This window comes from Triturus cristatus, chromosome 7 (genome assembly GCF_964204655.1).
Source record: "Triturus cristatus chromosome 7, aTriCri1.1, whole genome shotgun sequence".
NCBI lineage: Eukaryota > Metazoa > Chordata > Amphibia > Caudata > Salamandridae > Triturus > Triturus cristatus.
The window spans coordinates 444,410,078-444,428,573 of NC_140590.1; the positions used below are offsets into that span (position 1 = coordinate 444,410,078).

At 46.7% G+C, this 18,496-nt stretch overlaps 1 protein-coding gene and 1 long non-coding RNA gene across 3 annotated transcripts in view; both read left to right on the forward strand.

The window, feature by feature from the left end:
• The window catches only part of ELAC2 (elaC ribonuclease Z 2), a 331,642-nt gene that overhangs the window by 262,720 nt on the left and 50,426 nt on the right, over nucleotides 1-18,496 (forward strand). The window lies entirely within an intron of this gene.
• Nucleotides 5,271-9,113, forward strand: LOC146809904 (uncharacterized). The gene is made up of 3 exons (XR_014965592.1): nucleotides 5,271-5,341; nucleotides 6,020-6,048; nucleotides 6,445-9,113. It is a non-coding gene; the product is annotated as an uncharacterized LOC146809904 (long non-coding RNA).

Sequence of the window (18,496 nt, forward strand, 5' to 3'; positions counted from 1 at the left end):
GGCCTACGCCCTATCTTGGACCTCCGGAACGTCAATGCCTTCCTCCGGAAGGAACGGTTCAAAATGTTAACTTTGGCTCAGGTTCTAACTGCCCTCGACCCTGGAGACTGGATGGTAGCGTTGGACTTGCAGGACGCATATTTCCACATCCCCGTCCTGCCGGCCCACCGGCGTTACCTGCGGTTCACGGTGGGTCAGGAGCACTTTCAGTTCACCGTGCTCCCCTTCGGCCTAACCAGTGCCCCTCGGGTGTTCACGAAAGTGATGGCGGTGGTCGCAGCTCATCTGCGCAGATCAGGGGTTCCAGTCTTCCCCTATCTCGACGACTGGTTGTTGAAGGCGGGCTCGCCCCAGGCAGTCGTCTCCCACCTCCAGACTACGGCGGATCTCCTGCATTTGCTGGGGTTTTCCATCAACGTGCCAAAGTCACACCTGAGCCCCTCTCAGAAGCTCCTTTTCATCAGAGCGGTTCTCGATTCGGTGCAGTTCCGGGTTCATCCACCGGAACAGCGGGTCCGGGATATACAGGCCCTGATTCCCATCTTTCGGCCTCTATCCTGGGTTTCAGTCAGGCTAGTGTTGCGGCTTCTGGGGCTGATGGCCTCCTGCATCCTACTAGTGCATCACGCCAGGCGGCGCATGCGGGCTCTGCAGTGGGACCTGAAGTTTCAGTGGGCCCAGTATCACGGCAACCTGTCCGACCATGTCTTGATCTCGGAGGGCACTGCACAGCAGTTGCAGTGGTGGCTCACGGACCGCGATTGGGTCACGGGAAAGAGCCTCTCCCTACCTCTACCGGAGCATGTCGTAGTGATGGATGCGTCCCTCCTGGGATGGGGTGGCCATATGGGAGAGGCGGAGATCAGAGGCCTCTGGTCTCCGGCGGAGTCTCGCCTCCACATCAACTTGTTGGAGCTGAGAGCGATCCGACTTGCACTGAAAGCCTTCCTTCCCTCTGTCCGGGAAAGTGTCGTGCAGGTGTTCACGGACAACACCACCGCCATGTGGTATTGCAACAAACAGGGCGGGGTGGGGTCGTGGACCCTTAGTCAGGAGGCTCTGCGCCTCTGGACATGGCTGGAACACCAGGGCATCACCCTGGTGGTTCAACATCTGGCGGGCTCTCTGAACGCCAGAGCAGACTAACTCAGCCGCCGGTGCATGATAGATCACGAATGGCGTCTGAACTCCGAGGTGGCGCAAGGTCTCTTTCAGCAGTGGGGAGAGCCTTGGTTATATCTATTCGCCACCGACGAGAACGCGCAATGTCAGCAGTTCTGCGCGTTGGAATTTCCAAGGCGGCACTCGCTCGGCGACGCTTTTCGTCGCGAGTGGAGTTGCGGTCTGTTGTGCGCCTTTCCGCCTATACCACTTCTGCCCAGAGTGCTGAAGATCAGGCGCGACCGGGCCCAAGTCATCTTGGTGGCTCCGGATTGGGCACGAAGGTACTGGTATCCCGAGCTACTCAGTATGTTGACCGATCCTCCGATACGTCTGCCCGTTCGGGAGGATCTTCTGTCGCAGCAGCAGGGGACGGTCCTCCACCCGAACCTGTCCAGCCTCCACCTCCATGCGTGGAGATTGAGCGGCGGCAGTTGATGCCATTTGACTTGCCTCCTGAAGTCTGTGATATCATTCTGGCAGCCAGGCGTCCCTCCACAAAGACGGTATACGCCTGCCGGTGGAACAAATTTGTGGCATGGTGCACAGCAAAGGCTGTGGATCCCCTTTCCGCCCCTCTTTCTGAGGTTCTCCTCTTTCTTCTTTCTTTGGCCCGGCAGGGCTCTGCCCTGGGCACCTTGAAAGGTTATCTTGCTGCCCTCTCTGCCTTCTTACGGCTTCCAGATCAGCCCTCTCTTTTCAAGTCCCCTGTAGTGTCACGCTTTCTTAAAGGCATTACTCACACGTTCCCTCCTGTCCCTTTCGTAATGCCTCAGTGGGACTTGAATCTTGTCTTAACATTCCTGATGTGCGCTCCCTTTGAGCCTCTTCACAATTGTCCTCTTCGTCTTCTCACTCTTAAGACTGCTTTCCTGGTAGCCATCACCTCGGCTAGACGGGTGAGTGAGCTCCAGGCTCTATCATCCAAGCCTCCTTTTCTATCTGTTCATCCGGACAAGGTTTTCCTTCGGCCTCGTCCTTCCTTTCTACCGAAAGTGGTGACCCCCTTTCATCTTGGGCAATCTGTCATCTTGCCCACCTTCTTTCCGCCTCCGCATCCTTCCAAAGAGGAAGAGCGGCTCCACCGTCTGGACCCAAAACGTGCGCTCTCCTTTTATTTGGACCGCACTAAACTGTTCCGAGTGGACGACCAGCTTTTCGTTGGCTACGTGGGTGCAAAGAAGGGCAAAGCTGTGCACAAACGGACCATCTCCCGGTGGGTCGTTTTGTGTATAAAAATCTGTTATTCCTTGGCAAAAAAGGACCCGCCTGTTGGGCTGCGCGCCCATTCTACTCTGGCCACAGCGGCTACTACTGCTTTGGGACGGGGAGTCCCTTTGCAGGACATCTGTCAGGCGGCAACGTGGGCTTCGCTGCACACGTTCTAAGGTGAGGAATCTAACTAACGTGTTTCTCTCAGATGAACAAGTTACTTACCTTCGGTAACGATGTATCTGTAAGAAACATTAGTTAGTTAGATTCCTCACCGACCCACCCATCCTCCCCGTTCTGCGAACTGACATCTAGGGTTAAGGCTATCCCTTTCAGGGCCCTAGAATTTTTTGGCACCAGTGTCGGTCTCTTGCAATGCTCTGCGTTCCTGGCGCTGAAGGCTATGTACAAGAACTGACGTCAGCGCGTGAGGGCGGCGTCTAAGTACTCCGACGTCATTCCGGCGCACGACGACGGATGCGGAGCCGCAGACGACGCCTAGCGACGCGCAAGGGGTATTGCTGACGAAAAATCTTCCGGATCCAGTCTGACGCCTGGGGATATTCTAAGGTGAGGAATCTAACTAACTAATGTGTCTTACAGATACATCGTTACCGAAGGCAAGTAACTTGTTCTTCCTTTCCAAGCCAATACATAAAGACAAATGAATAATTTAATAATTTTTATTGTTATGGCTCCAGCCGACACGTGTTTCGTCGTTCGGGACAAGACACCCGCGACTTCCTCAGGGCTGGAAAACATACAAAAAAGCAGAGTGTAAGCCCCACCATTTGGGCATCAATGATAGTCATTGTTATGTAAATTATAAGTGGTCCCAACTGTGCTCATCAATTCACCTCCTATATCCCTAAAGAACGTGCAACTGAATCCAACATAGGACAGTGTAATCAATATATCCTGTTTCAAGAACCTTTCCAATCATCATATTCCTGTGTCAATCAATAAGTAGTGTCTAACATATCAAGCCAAACAATATTGATGTCCACCCTGAAAACAAAAAAGGGGGTGGATCCATAATACGTAGGGGGATGGATGGGAGTAGTCATGTGATTCATAACCACCATGCATATTGTAATGGTCAACTGACTGGGAGATCCCAGGCCAACCTTAAATCAATAGGACAGATCTTAAGTGCCTGAAAGTAAAATAGAAAGATATATATTATATGTCCTATTAAGATTATATCCCTGTAGATACCAATCATAAGGTAAAAGAGCATACCTTCTGACTGGTTTTAATTCCGTCCCAGCCTAAGTTTGGCTGGGCAAATTGCATGTAATCACGAAGACGATTATTCAAGCAAATGTCTGCAAGAACAAAGCAAAATCCTATTCACAATTGTGGAGCAGATCGCTCGTAAATGCCAATATTCGTTCCAAGCATAGAGTACATACTTAATTTAAAAGTTCAGTGGAAAGAGTTTCCAATCCTTATATTGACACACGTCTCTATTAGATAACTAATAGGATACAAAGAGGAGATCCCAGTGTATAAGTAATAACCATGAGAACATATTATATGGTTCCAAGTATACTGACTTGGTGCACGAGTGACCAGCAAAATTCCAAAGAAATTATGTGCTAGGTGACAAAGAAAATCCCAATCATACACTGATAAACGTCTCCATTGGATTAAGCCATTTGTAAAGGTCACCAAAATAATCGTGAGATAAAAGGAGGAGATCCCAGTGTATAACAGTAAAATTGCAATAACAATGAGAGCACATTATACGGTTCCCAAGTGTGCCGACTTAGTGCACGGGTGGCCAACAAAATACCAGAGAAAACAAGCGTTAGGTGGAAGGCTTACCGACGATGCACACTGTCGAGCTGGGTGATGGGCTGCGTAATCAATCAGCCCACAACGCGCTAAAATATCAAGAGTATACGAAGATTTGAGTAATCTATTAAAAAATGTATTATCTACGTCCTAATTTCAGAATAAGCATCCCCAGGTAGTTAAATACCTATATTGTGCAGCGTCAAAGTCTAGGTGCAATCCTCCGGCATCTCAGTATGGCCACAATGTTCAGTGTATACCCGGAAGTGCCGCTTTTATTACGAGTGAGAACGAATGAATAGCGCGTAAAGAAAGACAGCGGCGGTTACGATATCAGCCGCCATCTTGAAGATCCTATTAGAACACGTAAACCATGTGGTTAATATCTAATAATGTATCCATCTTTCGAGTAAGTCCATCTGTAGCAAGGTTTCACGGTGAAAACTCTCTAAATATGTTTACTGGTAATGGTCAGAGCATCTCAATTTAATTTATTAGTTAGAGTAACCCTGACACGAAATTGATATTGGCTGGTGGCGTCGGAAGTGAGCATTCCGTCCGCCATCTTCGATTGGTCACCCAGTCTAGATCGTTAGTGACGTTTACATAGAGATATTGGTCTGCCAATACTCAAGGCGAGAGATAAAACCATACACTCCACACAAAAATAATTAGTGTTGGAGGTATTAGGATCAAAGTGCACCATTCTAATTTAACAATTTAATTAATGAACTATCTGGTTTGAATATGTAATCCGGGTGTTAGTAATCCGTTACATATTGATTCTTCACCAAGTGAAATTTATCAATATAGTGTTTCGTCAAAAGGAAAAGAGAAAAAAGTAGAACAATTTAAAAGGGAGATGCCTATGAGATGTCCATTGATATCAAGGTGGGTGTATGATGGAAATGAATAAGAAAACCTTGATAATAGTGTCTGTCATATATACATTATTGTTTGGCTATATGTCACACCCCATCAAAACAATATATGATATCTAATAAAATTTACCACATAGTATTATTCTGAAATTAGGACGTAGGTAATACATTTTTTAATAGATTATTCAAATCTTCGTATAATCTTTTGATATTTTAGCGCGTCGTGGGCGGATTGATTACGCAGCCCATCACCCACCACGGTGTTTACTCGACAGTGTGCATCGTCGGTAAGCCTTCCACCTAACGCTTGTTTTCTCTGGTATTTTCTTGGCCACCTGTGCATTAAGTCGGCACACTTGGGAACCGTATAATGTGCTCTCATTGTTATTGCAATTTTATTGTTATACACTGGGATCTCCTCCTTTTATCTCACGATTATTTTGGTGACCTGTACAAATCACTTAATCCAATGGAGACGCTTATCAGTGTATGATTGGGAGTTTCATTCTTGTCACCTAGCACATAATCTCTTTGGAATTTTGCTGGTCACTCGTGCACCAAGTCAGTATACTTGGGAACCATATAATATGTTCTCATGGTTATTACTTATACACTGGGATCTCCTCTTTGTATCCTATTAGTTATCTAATAGAGACGTGTGTCAATATAAGGATTGGAAACTCTTTCCACTGAACTTTTAAATTAAGTATGTACTCTATGCTTGGAGCTAATATTGGCATTTACGAGCGATCTGCTCCACAATTGTGAATAGCATTTTGCTTTGTTCTTGCAGACATTTGCTTGAATAATTGTCTTCGTGAATACATGCAATTTACCCAGCCAAACTTGGGCTGGGACGGAATTAAAACCAGTCAGAGGGTATGTTCTTTTACCTTATGGTTGGTATCTACAGGAATATAATCTTAATTGGACATACAATATATATCTTTCTATTTTACTTTCAGGCACTTAAGATCTGTCCTATTGATTTAAGGTAGGCCTGGGATCTCCCAGTCAATTGACCCTTACAATATGCATATGGGATGTCACTTGCATGGTGGTTATGAATCGCATGACTACTCCCATCCATCCCCCTACGTATTATGGATCCACCCCCTTTTTTGTTTTCAGGGTGGACATCAATATTGTTTGGCTTGATATGTTAGACACTACTTATTGATTGACCCAAGAATATGATGATTGGAAATGTTCTTGATACAGGATATATTGATTACACTGTCCTATGTTGGATTCAGTTGCACGTTCTTTAGGGATATATGAAGTGAATTGATGAGCACAGTTGGGACCACTTATAATTTACATAACAATGACTGTATCATTGATGCCCAAATGGTGGGGCTTACACTCTGCTTTTTTGTATGTTTTCCAGCCCTGAGGAAGTCGCGGGTGTCTTGTCCCGAACGACGAAACACGTGTCGGCTGGAGCCATAACAAGAAAAATTATTAAATTATTCATATGTCTTTATGTATTTGCTTGGAAACCTATGTTATTGACATGTTATAATGAACATAAATGTGTGCCAGGGCTTGATTTAAAGAGTGGATTTCATGATTGTAAAATCCCACATATCTGGATTCTCACTCAATTAATGGAACTTTGGAATACAAGGTTACTTTTTTGCTGACAAAAATATAACTTTGGACGCAGTGCCTTGGAACTCGAATAGTGAGTGTGAGCAACTTCTGCTGCTCGCTAAATGTGATCTCTGTAGGATTGTACCCCCCTCCTCAAGTTACTCTGAATTATGCAAGCAAGAGTAATTGTGTAATTATCTATAATTCAGTGTCAAAGAATACCGCGGAATTACCAAAATTACTACAGTGTTGTTGAAATTCTGCTCACGCCTACTTGTTAACCTGACCTTATATTGTATTTGATGTTACTTGTAGGAAACTTTGTTTTGGAAATGTACATTTCCAATTGGGTTAGGAAACTAGGTAGTTTATTTGTGCTTCAAGGATGGAGTATTGTATGGTCCAAAGCGGACGACTGTTCGTGATTTCCATAACTGGGAGCATAAACTTGAAATCCTTAGAACCTCTTTCTTAAACATAATGTGAAACGTATTGGTACAGTAAGTAAGAGCACAGAAAACGTCAAACAATTAATGTGCATGTTTATCATGTCAATGTGAATTTAAATGGCAGCTGAGCAACAAATTAGCCATATTCTGCTGAAGCAAAAGACAAGATGAATTATGCCCTAATTGTGCAAAAATAAACTCACTTTGTCAAGAATGATAACAAAAAGATCCCCGTTTCCACTTTCAACTATGTATATTTATGAATAGTGAGAAGGTTTTCATGCCAAGTGTTGCCAAGCCCAGGCAAGACCATTAGTTATTTTTCTTTAAGGTACTTCCGAGTGAAGAACTTTTCCTTCCCCCGAAAATTGGAAGCTCAGTAACCAAATATGTGAATTTCCATCCGATTTGCTATTTTAACCCCTGTTGCACCAAATAACAAATCTGACCTTGTGTAGTGAGTGTCCCACATTTTCAGTATGCATCCTCAGCATTAACTATTTTCCACATTTCCAAGCTGACATTGGGAATACAGTAGTCTATTGCAATGACATGATGTTGAAATTCTTACTGCACTAACTAAAATCCACTGGTACGTAGATAGGCAATGTCTGGAACAGACAACCAGCTGTAAATACCTAGGAATCTTGCTGGACCACAAAGGCTCATTTAAACCCCAGCTGGAATCCCTACGTAGGAACGGCACAATGACCTACCTAGCAATAAAGCCTCTGAAAAAGATGCTGCCAGACCTAACCTTTGATCCCTTACTGCAGGTGATACGTGCAAAACTACAGCAACCACTGATGCACGGAGTGGATCGTGAAAAGGGAGAGACGCTGTGCCATTGGACAAAGAAATAGCCAACACATACAGGGCTATTTTTCCCCTCCCAAAATACGCTTAGTTTGGGCTTTAAAATCAATCTGTGAAAAGGAGAGGCGCATACATGAAAAGCTGGCACAAGATGCGTAGCGCAGAGGTAGGTTCGTTAAACTTGCACCTTTTGGAGCGAGCTGTCAAGTCCTGAAAAATCACCTGCTAGGATGTACCTGTTTGACTCCCTAAAGCTATTGGGACTGACCGACCTTTGGAAAACCTCCACAGACCACCAGAGTTTCAAAAAGACTGACAAAGAGAACAAAAAAGGGTATCCGTTCTAGAAGACAAGGCAACACTAGCCAGAAGTGCTCATGGCTGGATAGTGCTTAGCAACTACGAAGCTCTCAAACCACAACCCTACTTGAAAGTGGGAGTCAAAAGGAGGACAAAAGAAAAATTCCTAAAGTTGCGACTGGGCAACTTACCGATTTTTCCCACTCCTTTCGCCATGGGAAAGGAGATCAGGACCGCAGTCCTACCGTTTAGGCGAAAGAGGAGATAAAGATCTGGTGCAAGTCATCTGCATCTTCCCCGACTTACGGGATATAAGAACCCTACTTAGACCATTATTCAAGCAGAATGGCATCAGGACTTGCAGGCAGTAAAACTGTGCGTAACCCGGCTGGGACGCAGTTAAACTGCCGGCTCAAAAAATTCTTTGACATATTAACTGGGAGACTCAAACATGCATCGCTAGTGGACATCGGCTAAATAAAAAAACAGCTGGGCCGGTCTGTCATGGTTGCTTTTCCTGCCAAGATCTTGCCATTGTACCCTACGGGCACACAAACATAACCGACTTGACGAAGAATGTAAGTACAAACAACGTAAGTTTAACAGGACTTGAAACGATGGTTGCTTAAATTGGCATAGCACCAGTTAGCCCAGCTCTCCTTGACGCACAGTGCACTTTAGAATTGTTGACAAGCTCAATGTCCAAATGCGAGTTTTAAAAATCACGCCCTTTGACCCTTTAAACACTGTTTTTACTCATTGTATTACTATGGAATTTTATTATGTGTATGCAACGGTTTTAAATAATCATGCATAATAAACTTACTTACTGCACTAACTGGTGTTAATAGTAGGATATGTATTTTTAAATGACCGTATTTTGCCATTGATGATTTAATTTCCGATGTCATATGTAATGTTTAAATAAAAATAATGGGTAGTGCAACTAGGTGTGTTATGGGATCTTATTGAGTATATTTTAGGTTTTGGATTGTGACCAGAACATCTGTTGAACTGAGGTTATTTTTTTAGAGGAATATGTATAATAACGCGTTATTTTGTCAATCTTTAGCAATCCCCTTAAAGAGTTTTTCACTCTAAACCTACTTCACCCTTTTTTCCAGAATACATTGGACACTCCTGTTGCCCAACAAGCTATGCAGATAGGGTGAGGACTCTGGCCTCATCATGTATTAGTTTTTGTTGGCCATGGAGCTAGGCACGAGCTTTGGCCATAAGTGCTTCTGCGGCCAGTGACTCATGGAAATAGGACATGAATTAGAATCATGTCCTATTCATAATACACCCTGCATGATTTGTTTCCAATTTATGTATAATACTTGATAAAATGTAATACAGGTTTGTGAAACACGAGTAGGTGGTTTATGGTCATTGTTTTCTATTTTCTTTTTGGCCCTCGCAAGCATTTTCTGCACCTTTTTAGGCACCATCATCTACCAATGAGCTAAATGCGTCTTTACTCTATCCCCACGAGAACCTTGGATTTTTTATTTCCACCTAACCATCGTAATACTTGAACCTTAAGCAACCTAGGGATATTTTACACTGTCAATCTGAAAATCTACCATTGGACCTTCACATTGTAATGCATCACTGGATTGTCGGTACTAAGTTGACTCTGCTTTCTTGCAATCTTTCATTCGTTTGCTACTTCAGGGACCCTTACTTGAACTCTTGTGAAAAATGCCCCACTGATACCCCCTTATTGCACTCCTCAAGTGCAGGATACATGATGTTTTGCCACTTGATGCCACACCTGTGACACATCAACTACTACAGATTCTTTCCCATCACTGGATTGGGCACTGTGCATGGTGTTTTTTTTTTTTTTTTTTTTTTTTTTTTAACTTCTGGACTGTGCATGCACTTATTTGCTGTAGGTTAGGTCAACAGCCTCATCTAAGGTTGAATTTTTACATGTCCCCAGTCTTATATTTTTTTCTGTTATGACATCTAGTCAATTGGTCCCTGAACAGCTGATCTGGGAAATTTCCAAATTCACAGTTTGTAGCTAAAATATTTAACAGCACTACATACGTATCCAGCATGCTGTTATTCTTCTGAAAAGAAAATTTTGCGTCCGACTACTACTTTAATTGAACACAGTAAGGTTGTTCCAGTCGGACCTAGGCTTCTTGTAACCTGTTTTACTGTTCTTCTTCAGATTGTTTACTTGGTGGGAAGTGTTTAGAAATGTCTTAACCCTGCCGACCAAGGGAAGCTTAAGTGAACACCTTATTTGTTTGACATGAAATTAAACGGTCATCTGCTCCCAGATCGACATTAAATTCCCATTTAACTATTCTTTGCATCTGATGGTTGATTCCCCAAGTGGTTGTAAGAAATATGGTGGTGGTTTATGGAATACTTGTGATCGGCTAGGGAGAACAAAAATAGGTGCTGCTGTCAGATATCGGTAATCGACTATCAAATCCATCACACAGGTAGAAATTAAATGCCGAGAGCCATTGAAATAGCTTACCCTAGTTGATATTGTTAAAATAGTAGTCATTTTCAGAACCTTTAAGCACCCACAACCAGTGTAAAAGAACAAGTGTCTTAGTCAACCAAGAACTCAGATGAGGCTGCGTACTCTAGAGCATACACCTTATATCAAAGTAGGAACAAGACCTAGTAATATTCCTAGTTACTAAAATATACAAGTGTCTGATTGGATGCCAAATATATTGTTATATCTGAAAGAGACTATTAGTTATGGACTCCTTACAATAGAATTACCCCCAGGCGTCAGACTGGATCTGGAGAATTTTTCTTCAGCAGTACCCCTGTGCGTCAGTAGGTGGCGTCGGTCGACTCTGCGTTCGTCGTGTGTGTCCTGATCGCCGGAATGACGTAGCGGTTTTTACTTAGATGCCGCCCCTGCACGCTGACATCAGTTCTTTCTTTTTTTCGCGCCAGCCAGCGCAGATCCGGAGAGAGCGGTACCCATAGTCCTTTTTGACTTTTTGCTGACTTATTTTTTCGAGTCGATCAACTCTTGGTGCAAGGGATGTTACATCGACGGACCGGCTTCAAACCTTGTGACTTCTGGCAAAAGATGTCAGTTACTGACCCTCTGGTACCTGGAGCGCGACCACGACTCAAAATCGTGCTCCGACTGTTAGGCCATGAACCCGAAGTCTTTGCGGGAGCGGTCCTGAAAGCTTCTCGAGGCCCGGCAGTCATTTCCGTGCCGGTTGAGAGGGAGTCACCACCATCACTTCTCTTCAAAGTCTTCGGGCAAGTAGAAGCACAAGAAGGCGAAGAAGCACCATCGCTCTTCGCCTTCTCCCCGCCCGTCGGCCGACGCGACTCGGGATGCGGAAGGTAGTCGTCCGGCTCCCCCCACTGACCCTGTTGGGTCGGCTCCGAGCTTCCCACCCTTCCTGGGAGCCGTGGCAACCCCTGCCCAACTTCTTAGCTTTAACAAAGCCCTCCACTCCATATTTGGGCAGCCTGACTCTGCCGGCACGCCTTTAGGCCGCACAGACTCGGCTGGGCGTTCTAGGCCTTCGATGCTGGCGGCTCCGGCGCAGCAGGGCCCCCAGGGAACCAGGCCTGGATCTGGATTGGCCCTGGTTGACTTTACGACACCTCCAGTGCTGAATCCATTGAGGACACCTCCGCCTCCTCCGATGCTGGTTGTGTTCCCAGCCGGCGTTGACTCAGACCTCCCCCCTCAACATGGACACGTACCCGGACCAGCGTTGAGTGGTACTTTTGTACCTCTGTTCTATCCTGGCGTTCCTTATCCCCCCTGAGTGGAAGCCGTAGGAGGGTAAGGAAGACTGGGAGGGGTCTATTGACCACCTAGCAGACCATTTTGAAGAGCCGGACTGGAGAGAGGAACTGGTTGAGGCCAATGGTCTGGATACGTCCCCAGACCTTAGTATGCTTTCTCCCCCTACTGTGGCTACTGAGAAGGGAGCCTCCTGTGCTGTGGTGTTGCGTAGGGCGGCTGAGGCCTTGGGCCTCGAGCTACCTACGGTGGCAGTCAGGACTAACCTCCTGACTGAGGTGCTTCAACCAGCAGCAGCCTATTCGGAGCCCCTGCTGCCATTCAATGAGGCCCTCACAGACCTTCTGGGCACCTGGTCTAAGCCCGGCACAGGGGCTCCTGTGGATAGGATGATTGCCCGAACCCCCCGCCTGGCCCAGAGCGACCCCATTTTCCTCTCCTGAGAGCTTGGTGGTCCAAGCCTCAACATCCAAAGGCGCGTTCTCTACTGCTCCCCCAGATACGTAATCCAAGAAGCTGGATCATCTTGGGAAGATGTTTTCTTCCGCCAGCTTAAGACTGCGGTTGGTGAACACTGCATGTCTCTTGGGCCGCTACACCCACTCTCTGTGGGGCACAGTTGCGCAGGTGCTGCCATAGTGCCCGGAGGAGGCCTGGGTCGTACTCTCCCATGTGGTCGCTGAAGGGAGGGATGCAGCAAAGTTCGCCATTCGCTGTGGGCTGGACACCACTGACTCGCTAGGCAGGAAGATTTAAACGTCGATAGACCTGAGACGCTACGCCTGGCTGAGGTCCACTGGCTTCTCTGGCGATGTCCAATTGACTCTTTTGGACATGCCCTTTGATGGCCGTTGCTTGTTTGGCGACAAGGCGGATAATGCGCTGGAACTCTTCAAGGACTCTAGGGTTACGGCCAGATCCTTTGGCCTCGCTACAACCTCTTGCCCCATGCAGTCTGCTTTTCGCCCCTTTCGTGGCTACGGAAGGGGTGCCCCACCACATTCCACCCAGAGTCACAAGTTTGCGCAGGCTACCCAGGCTCTGCACGGCTGGGGACGTGGGACCTACCGCCGTGGGTCTGGGGGCCAGCGGGCGGGCCTGTCCACCAGTGCCCCCTCAGCAGCGGCCTCGAAGCCTTCCTAGTCTGACTTTTCAGGGCTACCTGTGGACTGTGGGTGGCAGGATCCACCATCACATCCCCCCCCCCCCCCCCCCGGCACAACATCACGTCGGACATGTGGGTTATGCAGATAGTCCGAAGGGGCTACTCCCTCCCCTTCGAGACTACCCCTCCCTCCCACCTGCATTCCGTCACATGTCGGAGGATCACCTGGCCCATCCCCGTCAGGAAGTTGCGGATCGAGCGAGTCCCTGTGCCAGAAGTAAGTCGTGACTGCTACTCCCACTACTTTCTGGTGCCCAAGAAGGACAAAGGCATGTGGCGTCCTATCTTAGACCTCAGGGACGTCAACCACTTCCTCCAGAAGGGGAAGTTCAAAATGTTGACATTGACTCAGGTCCTGTCTGCCCTCGACCCTAGAGACTGGATGGTAGTGTTAGACTTGCAGGACACTTATGTCCACATCCCCGTCCTGCCGTCCCACAGGCGTTACCTACGGTTCACGCCAGGCCACGAGCACTTTCAATTTACCGTGCTCCCCTTTGGCCTTACCAGCGCCCCTCGGGTGTTCACCAAAGTCATTGCAGTGGTCGCAGCTCATCTGCGCAGATAAGGGGTTCCAGCCTTCCCCTATCTCGACGACTGGCTATTGAAGGCGACTTTGCCCCAGGCTGTCGTTTCTCACCTCCAGACTACAGCGGACCTCCTGCATTCAATGGGGTTCACTATCGATGTGCCGAAGTCACACCTGATTCCCTCTCAGAAGCTCCTTTTCATTGGAGTGGTTCTAGACACAGCGCAGTTTCGGGCCTATCCCCCAAGCAGCAAATCCGGGATATTCGGGCTATGATACCGATGTTTCAACCTCTATCACGGATTTCAGTGAGGATGACCCTAAGGCTACTGGGCCTCATGGCCTCCTGCATTCTGCTGGTCGAGTATAACTGGTGGCATATGCGGGCTCTGTAGTGGGACCTGAAGTTCCAGTGAGCGTAGCATCAGGGTAATCTTTCCGATGTCATCCAGATCTCGGAGGGCACTGCACGCCAATTGCAGTGGTGGCTAACGAACCAAGATTGGGTCTACGGCAGATCCCTCTCTCTTCCCCAACCAGACTTCACGGCGGAGTCCGGGCTCCACATCAACCTGCTGGAGCTCCAGGCGATCTGTTTTGCACTGAAAGCATTCCTTCCTTCTGTCAAAAAGGAAAGTAGTGCAGGTGTTCACGGACAAAATCACCGCCATGTGGTACTGCAACAAACCAGTCAGGGTGGGGTCGTTGACCCTATGTCAAGAGGCTCTTTGCCTCTGGATGTGGCTGGAACATCAGGGCATGTCCCTGGTGGTTCAAAACCTGGCAGGTTCCCGGAATGCCAGGGTGGAGGAACTCCGCTACCGGTGCATGATGGATCACGAATGCCGTCTTCACTCTGAGGTAGTGCAAGGTCTCTTTCAGCAGTGGGAGAGCGTTGGTTAGTGTTCGCCACCGAAGAGAACGTGCAATGTCAGCAGTTCTGTGTGTTGGAATTTCCAAGGTGACGCTCGCTCTGCAACGCTTTTCGTCGTGAGTGGAATTGCTGTCTTCTATACGCCTTTCCCCCATACCACTTCTGCCCAGAGTGCTGAAGAAGATCAAGCGCGACTGGGCCCAAGTCATTCTTGTGGCTCCGGACTGGGCACAAAGAGTCTGTCCTGAGCTCTTAAACATGGCCATCGATCCTCCGATCAGACGGCCTCTTCGGGAGGATCTTCTGTCGCATCAGCAGGAGACGGTCCTCCACCCGAACCTGTCCAGCCTCTACCTCCTCGCGTAGAGATTGAGCGGTGACCGTGGACCGCATTTGACGTTCCTCCCGAAGTCTGTAAAGTCATCGTGTCAGCCAGGCGTCCCTCCACTAAAACGGTATACGCCTGTAGATGGAACACATTTGTAGCATGGTGCACAGCAAAGGCTGTCCCTCTATCAGAGGTTCTCTTCTTCACTCTTTCTTTGACCCCACAGGGATCTGCTCTGGGCACCCTTAAAGGCCATCTTTCGGCAATTTAGGCCTTTCTTCACCTTCCTGATAAGCCTTCTCTTTTCGAGTCCCCTATTGTGTAGATTTCTTAAGTGCATTACTCACCTTTTTCCTCCTATTTCTTTTGTGATGCCCCAGTGGGACTTGAATCTGGTGTTAACCTACCTCATGTGCTCCTTTCGAGCCCCTACATAATTGTCCACTCAGACTCTTGACTCTAAAGAGTACTTTTCTGGTTGCCATCGCCGCTGCTCACAGCGTGAGTGAGCTTCAGGCTCTTTCTTCTAAACCTCTTTCCTTGCTGTTCATCAGGACAAGGTTGTCCTTCGACCTCTACTTTCTTTTCTTCCCAAAGTGGTTACCGCTTTCCACATAGGACAGACCATCACTTTGCCCACCTTCTTCCTGCCACCGAATCCTTCTAAAGAGGGAGTCTCCACCGTCTGGATGCAAAATGTTCACTTTCATTTTATCTGGATTGCACAAAACAATTCCGGGTGGATGATCAGCTCTTTGTTGGCTATGTGGGCGCCAAGAAAGGTCGGGCTGTGCAAAAACAAACCATCTCTCGATGGGTCGTACTTTGCATTAAAATTTGTTATTCCTTGGCGAAAAGGAACCTCCAGTAGAGTTGCGCGCCCATTCCACCAGGGCGACTGCAGCCACTACTGCCTTGGGATGTGGAGTCCCCCTTCATGACATCTGCTAGTCGGCCACGTAGGCTTCATTGCACACGTTCACTAAACATTACTGCCTAGACAGCTAAGTCCAGAGAGACGGTTCTTTGGCCGCTCCCTTCTTCAGGACTTCAAGGTGTGAACTTGGTTCGCAGACCCACCTCCGGGGTTGGCATTTCTGGGGTATCCATTCTAAGGTAAGGAATCCATAACTAATAGTCTCTTTCAGATGAACAGTGTCTCTGTGTGTGTGTCTCTGTGTGTGTGTCTCTGTGTGTGTGTCTCTGTGTGTGTCTCTGTGTGTGTCTCTGTGTGTGTGTGTGTGTGTGTGTGTGTGTGTGTGTCTGTGTGTATCTGTGTCTCTCTGTGTGTAATTTGGCACATTGTGTTTTGGCTAATAGTGTTCACGCTAAAGAGATTATGGTGGAGGCCATTGTGAAATTAGTTACCCAGAAACAAAGATAAATTGTCTTTCCTTATGGTGGTGGTATTTTACACAATATTCATTAAGGATTGTTAAAGAAGACTAGCACTGTGAAAGACCTTGTCACGAAAGAATTTGAACTCTAGTGTAGTTACAAATGTGTTCAGGTGTTTGAAATGGTAAAAAGGATTAGAAAAAGAAACTCTGGCAATACAGGCCTTTGTTCCTGGCAGAGATACTATTGTAATCGCTGACGCGAGCTCTTGGGGTCTTTGAGTAGTTTTGATGCAGGTCTTTAAGTGGGGTAGGACACCACTATTCCTTGATCAAGAGGAAAGCCCTGACAGTAGGTTCAGCAGTTGTCAGGTTCAGGAATATTGCTGAGAACAATGCCTTATAAGAAACGTTTGCATGAAAGATTAGATTTCAGCAGGTATTAGGAATTTGGCACGGTTGAGTACATTTTAGGAGCAGGGGGATAATGCTACAAATTGTTTATTTATGTGGATTGCCATCAAGGTTGCTAGGGATCGAGGTGAAGTGGATGGTTGAGTTTCAGACTAGTTGTGTAGTTACTAATGGAGCGGTAACAGAGGAGGGTTGAAATTAAGACATTTGTAAGATGGGTGGGTGTACAGACAGTCTGACACAAGTGAATCCCTATAGAACAGCTTGTGAAGTAATTGTCCCCCGGGACTTGTATTAGCTAAACACAGTATTTCAATACACTTAACAAACACCCCCCCCCCCCCCCCCGGCCTTAATTTGAGTGAAAGGGCTGGGCAAAGGAGCAGCGTTTACAATTAGTTTGTTCTGACAAGAACGCGAAACCTGGCCTAAAGACTTTGGGTGGGGGGGGGGGGGGGATATATTGGAGAAGCTAATGAGGTGTCGGGAGATACAGCATTTACACTTTACCAGGCAGCAGGACCCGGTTTGCCTAGATTGGCACTGGAGGTCAATCCCTCGAATGTTTGACTGCTGCTGCACTGAGTCTGCAGTTGTGGGGTGTATGTGTGAGAGAGAGATCCGTGGCAACGCTGAAGGTGAGAATGGTTGTGATCCCTGGAAGTGTCCAGTAGACCTGCGTGAGACATGGGGGAATCCTTGGGGGTGCCAAATGTTAGTAAGGTCTAGATGGACCATGATCTTTTATCAATGGGTTGGGCTGTCCATTGTCTGATACTCTGTACTTACCCTCCAGCTGACCCCCTGATCAGGAGGAACATTTGTCTTTCCCAGAAAGCTCGGGGTCCCAGATCCTGTGTATCCCACTAATTTTCCCTGTGCAAAGCTTCTGTGGACGATCGCACCTGCCGCCATTCTGTCGCTGCCGCAATTGTTTACTGTTTTTCTTTGGATGGTTCATTTCTAATGGAGCTGTACTGTATATTTAATACGCCAATATGAAGATGTGTGTTTTGTTGTGTTGCTCCTGGGCTGGGAGTGCCGGCATCGCACCCGGTTCAATGTAGAGAATGCTTGGGTAGTATTTCGGATTGTATGATGCTCTTCGCTTTTTTCATTGCTACTTGTCCTTGTGAGACTACATGAGATGTAACCTTTTATTCAGTTATGAATAAAAACAAGTTAAAAAAAAAAGTCGGACTTCTCTATTCAATAGAATTTGTAATAACTATTTAAAAAAAAAAAGTGGTTTAATTAGTTTCCCTGCTCCCATTACAGTGATGCAGTATCAGTATTTTAATCTGTACTCTGGTTTTCTACTTAGATCAGCTAATCCTGACACAGTGAAAATAGCTTTTGGGTGCTAGTCACCATAAGGATGTGTTACTGTTTACTTTCTATATGTGCTACTTTTAAATACCATGCACCCTGCCTTCTGGACTTCAAGACCTACCTAGGGGTGACTTTAATAATATTTAAAAGGAAGCCTCTGACCTGACAAAAGGGTCCATTTTGACAGGTGGTTGAAATGCAGTTTTCTACATTTCGACATTCAGGCTACAGTGGTATACCAGAAGCCTTGTTTTCAATACCAGTGTATTCGGTGGCACAATAGGTGCTGCTGTGCACTAGTATTATTTAACTTCCACGCTCTGGGTACACCTTTTGCTAGGGATTTAAATGCACTTAAATATACCAAATGGGAGTATGCCAATTCAGTCCGGTTAGAATGTGGAGTTTAGGGTTCCTTCTCAGCCAGCAGGGCAGGCCTCTGGCAGCTGAGCAGACCTCCTTTGGTAGTATCCACAGATCAAGGAGAATGCTGAAAAGTGGGTCTTAGGGTCCTATATTTATACCTGGTGCGTCATTTAAAG